This window comes from Chrysochloris asiatica, unplaced genomic scaffold, assembly GCF_000296735.1.
Source record: "Chrysochloris asiatica unplaced genomic scaffold, ChrAsi1.0 scaffold00002, whole genome shotgun sequence".
Classification (NCBI taxonomy): Eukaryota; Metazoa; Chordata; class Mammalia; order Afrosoricida; family Chrysochloridae; genus Chrysochloris; species Chrysochloris asiatica.
Window position 1 is genome coordinate 37231612 of NW_006408520.1, and position 8128 is coordinate 37239739.

Consider the following 8128-nt stretch of genomic DNA (forward strand, 5'->3'; position numbering starts at 1 on the left):
GGAAGAACATGCTCAGCATTTCTCAAGTTGACAGAAATGAAGAAAAATTCAAGTCTCAACTTGTAATATTGAATGATTCTATGGGCAAAATATTGAATGGTGCAAAAAGCATCAAAAGAAGAAGAATTATACGAAAATATAATAATCTATGTTCAAGCATTTCAAGAAGTAGCATATAATAAATAGCCAATGATACTGAAGTAAAAAGTTGAAGTTGAATTAAAAGCATTGGCAAAGAATAAGGTGTCGAGAATGGACAGAATACAAACTGAAGTCTTTCAGCAAACTGATGCAGCACTGAAGTTATTTACTCATCTATGTCAAAAAATTTGGAATACAGCTGCTTGGTAAACTGATTGGAAGAGATCTATATTTATGCATGTTACAAAGAAAGGTGATACAACAGAATGAGGAAATCATCAGACAATATCATTATTATTGAACGCAAGTAAAACTTTGCTAAAGGTAATTTAAAATATGGATGCAACTGTACATGGACAGAGAATTGCGATAGGTTCAAGCCGAATTCAGACAAGGATGCAGAAAGAGGGATATCATTGCTAATGCCAGATGGATCTTTAATGGGAGCTGAGCATATCAGAGAGTTGTTTACCTGTGCTTTATTGACTATTCAAAGGCTTTAAATTGTGTGGGTCATGACAAGTTATGGAAAATGTTGCAGAGAATTAGTATTTCAGAACATTTAATTGTCCTAATTAGGAACCTGAACATAGACAAAGAGGTAGTTATTAAAACAAAACAAGGGAACACTGAGTGGTTTAAAATTAGGAAATGTGTGCACAAGGATTGTATTCTTTCACCACATTTATTCAATCTTTAAGCTGAGTAAATATTTGAGAAGCTGGATTATGTGAAGAAAAATGTGGCATAAGGATTGGAGAAAGACTCATTAATGATCTGTGATATGCAGATGATACAACCTTGCTTTGTGAAATCAAAGAGGACTTAAAATACTCACTGACTAATATTAAAGACCACATTCTTCCATATGCATTGCACTTCATAAAAAAAGAAAAATACTCATAACTGAAACAATAAATAACATCAAGATAAATGGAGAAAAGATTGACATGATCAAAGACTTCATTTTTCTCAGATCAGCTGTCAACATTCATGAAAGCAGTAGTCAAGCAATCAAATGATATATTGCATTAGACAAATCTGCTGCACAAGACCTCGTTCATGTGTTCAAGCATAAAGATGTCAGTGTGAGGGTGGGTATGTATGTATGTATAAAACTCCAAAAGGGAAAACAAACTCACTGTCTTTGAGAAGTCCTGGTGTGGTGCTATTGGATAAGTACTCGACCACAAGGTGGATTTGAACTGCAAGGTAGGCAGTTCAAACTCACTTGCTGTTCCTTGGAAACCCTATACAAGGTCACTATGAGTCGGAACATACTCGAAGAAACTTAACAACACCATATATTTATATATAGATAATTTTAAATTTTATGATAAATTTTATATTCACATGTTAGGAAGTAACATAGTGAGGTCTCTTGCAGTTTTTACCTAGTTTCTCCAATGATAGTGTCTTACAAAACTACTGTTCAATATTACAACCAGGATATTAATGTTAATATAATCAAGAATTTTTTTTTGCAGTAGGAGCCTGGTTGTTAGTGGTGGTGGTTTTTTGCTATGCGTTGATTCTGACTCATAGCCACCTTGTATAAGGTTTCTGAAACTGAAAATCTTTATGCACACAGAAGACCTAATCTTTCTCATATGGAGAGAATATTAACCTTGTGGTTAGCAGCCCATCTCTTCATCCACTATGCTACCAGGGCAACTTAAGAGCCTGGGTACTGCCCTTTAATAGCTAAGTCCACTAACGCAAAGGTTTTTGGATGCATTGCTGTTGTTGTTAAGAGCCATCAAGTTGGTTCTGACTCATTCTTATTCATGTGGTTTCAGAGTAGCAGCTGGTAGGTTTGAACTCTCAACCTTGTGATTTGAAGTCCAATGCTGATATTACAGAGCCACATTGCAAGGATCATGGCAAATAGTGGATAACACTTTGATGACTGAGTATCCCAGAATTCTTGATTGTGCTCACAAGGAACAGACCAAAAGGCTGTCTTGTGGACACATCAAGAGAACACTGAATAATTTAAATCAGGAAAGGTATACACCACTGTTGTATTCCTTAACCAAACTCATTCAATCTGCATGGAAACCAAATCATATGAGAAGCTGGATTATTTGAAGAAGAGCAAGACATCAGGATTGGAGGAAGACTCATTAGCAACCTGTGATATGCAGACGATACAACTTTGTGTGCTGTAAGTGAAGAGGTGTTACTGATGAAGACCAAGGATTATAACCTACAGTATGGATTGCAATTCAATGTAAATAAATAAATAATCCTCACAACTAGACCAATAAATAACATATGGTAAAAACAGAAAAGATTGAACTTGTCAAAGACTTCAGTTTGCTTGGATCCACCATCAACACTCATGGAAGCAGCAGTCAGGAAATCAAATGGTATATTGAATCAGGCAAAACTGGAGACTGCTGGTGACCTTGAACCACTGTTCAGTCTTTGCAGTCCAGCACGTTAACCCACTAAGCCACACCAGGACTCCCTAGCCATGGTATTTTTTATTGCTTCATATGTATGTGAAAGTTGGACAATGAATAAGGAAGATCACAGAATTGATGCTTTTGAGTTCTGGTGTTTGAGAACAATATTGAAAATACTATGGGCTGCTAGAAGAACAAACAAATCTGTGTTAGAGGAAGCAGAACCAGAATGTTCTTTAGAAGCAAGGTTGGTGAGACTTCCTCTTTCATACTTTGGACATGTTATCAGGAGGGACCAGTCCCTGGAATAGGGCATTAATGCTTGGTATGGTGTAGGTTGTCAGTGAAAAAGAGGAAGCTCCTCAATGAGATGGATTAGCACAGTGGCAGCTGCTATGGAATTAAGCATAACAACAATTGTGAAGATGGTGCAGGACGGGGTGTAGTGTTTCATTCTGTTGTGCATAGGGTTTCTATGAGTTGAAACTGACTCTTCAGAACATAACAACAATTTACTTCCTACATCTACTCACTTATAACTCTGGGTTACCACGAATCTATTCTGCATTTCTGTATTTTGGGCATTGTAATCATGTTATATTAGTGGAATTATACAATATATAACCTTGGTAATTTGTTTTTTATATGTAGATTACCCACATCGTTTTCTGTGTTAATAGTTTATTCATATTTATTGATGTGGATTTAGTATTCCATGGTATGGATAATCTATGCTTTACTTAATAATTCACCTGTTGAAGGATACCTGGGTTATTTCCAGTATTTAGGCTATTACAAGTAAAGATTTTATAAACATTTGTGCACAGTTTTTCCTGTGAATGCAGTTTACATTTCTCTGGGGTACATGCCCAGGAGCGCAATTGTTGTATCATATGGCAGTAACATGTTTAGTTTATTAGAAACTACCAAACTGTTTTCCAGAGTATTTTAACATTTTAAATCTCTTATCAGCAATGTACGAGTGATCTAATTTCTCAGTATTTTTATCAAGAATCCAGTAGTGTTAGTATTTTTCTTTTACCAATTCTGATATGTTTTTAATAACATCTCATTGTGACTTTGATTCTGTTGATGACCTTTTCACATGCTTTCTTTCCATCTGTTGCAGATCTAAGTGTATTCTCAAAAGTATATTTTGGAGCATACACACTCCAATAATTGTGAATGTGACCTTTTTTTTTTTGGTACTTTAAAGATGTTATCAGTTGAGTTGAGGTCAGACCAGAGTAGGATAGATCTTACTCGAACTGGATTGGCATCCTGTGAAAAAAGAGAAGAAAAACTCCAGGGCCACATATTACAGGACAGACAACCATATGAAGATGCATAAAAACACCCCTGCAATGCTGGAGATACCTAAAACTGAGATAGATAAGAAAGTATTTCATGCTACAGCCTTTGGTGAAGAACATGGCCCTACTATAATCCTGATTTTGAGTACTAATCTCTAGAACTGTGAGACAATTTTTTTCTGTCATTGTAAGTCATTGAATTTCTGGTACTTTGTTACAGCACTCTCAGGAAATTAATATAATCTCTTTGATAAAATGTTTATTTATATATTTTATCCATTTTCTAAAAGAACTTTTTGGGTTTTTTTTTTTTTTTGCTGTTGAGTTTAGAGAGTTCTTTTTATATTCTAGACCTAGTCCTTTGATGGAGAATGTTTGCAAATATTTTTCTCCTGATCTGTAGATTGTCTTTTCATAGTCTTAACTTGGAATTTCACAGATAAAAAATTTAATATTAATGAAATCCAATTTATCAATTTACGAATTATGCTATTGGGATCAACTCTTAAAATGCTTCCCATAGCTCTAGATGCAAAAAGAATTTTACCTATGCTTTTCCTAGTTTTACATGTAAGCCCATGACCTGTGTTAAGATAATTTAAAAAAAAATTTTTTTTGTATAAAATGTGAGACTTTTTTTTTTTTTTTTTGGCCTATGGATGTCCAATGCTTCAGCACCATATATTGAAAAGTCTATCAATCCTTCATTGAATTACATTCTCATCTTTGTCAAAAACTATTTAGACATATTTGTCCAGTCTATTTTGGGATTTTCTAGTCTGTTTCATTGATCAACATGTCTACCCTTTTGCCAATACTACACAATCCTGGTTGCTACTGCTATAGAAATCTTAATATAGTTAGGAGATTACCCCCCACTTTATTATTTTTGGAAAAACAGGGTCGCTATAGGTCGGAACCGACTCGATGGCACTTAACAACAACAACAACAACATAGTAACTATTGTATTTCCTTTGCCTTCTCAATTTTAGAATTTTTCATCTATATTGAAAAAAAAATCTACTAAAAGTTTGGTAGGAATTGTGTTAAACCTGCAAATCAGTTTAGGAGGAATTGACATTTGGAAAATAATAACATTTACTTATATCCTCTTTGATTTATTTCATCAGTATTTTTTCCAGCATACACAAGGAGCATATGATTTATTAATTTTCTACCTAAATAATTCTGTTTTGGAAAGATTATAGATGACATTGTATTTTTAATTTAAATGTCCACATATTTATTACTAATAAACAGAAAATCAATGGATTTTTATATGTTTATCCTATATAAAGCAACCTTACTTAATTCAATTATTAGTTCTAAAAGACCAGAAGAGATATGGGATGACATCAAAAACATACATGAAGAAAGCAAAAAGTCATTGAGAAAACAAGAAAGAAGGAAAAGGTCAAAATGGATGTCAGAAGAGACACTGAAACTTGCTCTCTAGAGTAGAGATGCTAAAGCAAATGGAAAAAAGGAGGAGGTCCAAGAGCTGAACATAACATTTCAAAAATAGCTCAAGAAGATAAAACCAAATATTATAACAAAATGTGCAAAAATCTGGAATCAGAAAACCAAAAAGGAAGAACATGCTCAGCATTTCTCAAGTTGAGGGAACTGAAGAAAAAAATTCAAGCCTTGACTTTCGTTATTGAAAGATTCACTGAGCAAATTATTGAATGATGAAGAAAGCATCAAGAGAAGATGGAAGGAATACACAGAATCACTGTCCCAAAAGGAAATGGTTACTGTTCAAACATTTCAAGAGGTATTGAAGGAATTGAAAAAGAAAAAGCACCAGGAACCGATGGAATGAAAATTGAAATTTTTCAAGAAAGTGAGGTGGGACAGGAGGCGCTCTCTCATCTCTGTCAAGAAATTTGGAAAACAACTATCTCGCCAACTGATTGGAAAAGAGCCATATTGGTGTCCATTCCAAAGAGAGGTGACCAAATGGAATGCGGAAATCATTGGACAATCTCTTTGATATACCATGCAAGTAAAGTTTTGCTAAAGGTAATACATAAATGGTTACACTTATACATTGACAGAGAACTTCCAGAGGTTCAAGCTGGATTCAGAAGAGGCTGTGGAATGAGGGTTATCATTGCTGATGTCCGATGGAGCTTGGCTGAAAGCAGAGAATATTAGAAAGATGTTTACCTGTGCTTTATTGACTATGCAAAGGCTTTAGATTGTGTGCATCATGACAAGCTATGGACAACATTGTGAAGTATGAGTATTCCGGAACACTTAGTTGTGCTCATGAGTAATCTGTACCTGGACCAAGAGGCAGTTGTTTGAACAGAACATGGGAACACTGAATGGTTTAAAATGAAGAAAGGTGTGTGACAGGTTTGTATTCTTTCACCATACTTATTCAACCTGTATGCTGAGCAAATTATCCAAAAAACTGGGATATATGAAGAAAAATGTGGCATCAGGATTGGAGGATGACTCATTAACAACCTGCGATATGCAGATGATACAACCTTGCTTGCTGACAGTGAAGAGGACTTAAAACATTTACTGATGAAGATCAAATAACACATAGTCTTTGGTATGGATTACATCTCAATATAAAGAAAACAAAAATCCTCACCATTAGAACAATAAACAATATTCTTATCAAGAGAGAAAAGATTGAAGTTTTCAAGGACTTCATTCTTCTTGGATCATCTATCAATACTCACAGAATCAGCAGTCAAGAAATCAAACAATATATTGCATTGGGCAAATCTGCTGCACAAGACTTTTTTAAAGTGTTGAAGAGCAAAGATGTGAGCTTGAGGACAAAGGTGTGCCTGACCCAAGCCATAGTATTTTCAATAACCTCATATGCATGTGAAAGCTGGACAGTGAATAATGAAAAAAAGTTGATACTATTGAGTTATGGTATTGGAGGAGAATATTGATTGAAGGAGAATATTGAAAGTGCCATGGGCTGCCAAAAGAACCAATAGATCCGTTTTGGAAGAAGTGCAGCCAGAGTGCTCCTTGGAGACTAAGATGTCCTAACTTCATCTCTCATACTTTGGACATATTGTCAGGAGGGACCAGTTGCTGGACAAGAATATCATGTTTGGTAAGGTGGAAGGTCAGAGAAAAAGAAGAAGACTCCCAACAAGATGGATTGGCAAAGTGGCAGCATCGATGGACTCAAGCGTTGCAATAGTAGTGAAGTTGACAAAGGATTGGGCAGTGTTTTGTTCTGCTGTGCATAAGGTCACTATAGGATGGTACCCCGACTTGATGGCACTTAACAACAACAACAACAACAACTATATATATATTCACCCATGGTGGACAGGTTTCAGATGAGCTTCTAGAAGAAGACAGACTAGTAAGGAGTGATGGACTACCAGCTGCTCCTGGAAAATCCTATATAGGGTCAGTATCAGTTGGAACCAAACTGATGGCACTAAACAACAACAATATATATATTTGGAATAGGCTTCTAACTTCTATCATAAAATAAGACCTTTTCAGAAATATATATTGAAGTATATTTTATAACTTAAATATTGAATTTAATTATCCACTCATGAAAGCCTGGAAAGAAGACCATCACAGCAATCATAACAACACTGCCTATGTTGCTATTTTCTATTAAGATAACAATTGTTTTCATTACAAGTTGATATTGATGTTATGAAATGAAGTAAAAAATTTATGTAATGGCACAACTAATTTCACTTGAAAACAAAACATAAAAACTTCTTTACCTGAAATTTCCAGATTATTATTTATTTCAATTTTAATTTTGTAAATATTAACTTTCTCAAAATTATTATTATTTGGAAAGGGTTGGTCAGCATGAACATACACCCTTTTTACTATGAACTTTTACAGAGTTGGGAATGCATTATTATTTTGAATGAGATAAACAATTAAATGATTAAATTCATTTTCAGAGATGATCAGATAGTTAATAAAACAGCATTATTTACACATTTAGTGATCCTAGCGACATCTTGAAAAGGCTCTTCTGTGGATGCATGCATTATTTCCCGATTTTAAATGACATTTGTGAAAGAAAGAATTCTGAATTTCATGCTACATTGCAAAACATATTGTGATATAAAGTGAAAAGCTAACAGTTGTGCAACACAACTTTGCCCAGTGGCATTAACCCTCAGGTAAGTGAAAACATATTTAGAGTGAAATCATTATAATAAATAATGAAAATATTCAGGTAAATGTGGTAATTCTATTTTCCAAGGTGTTATTTTACAATTTAACACAGGATAATA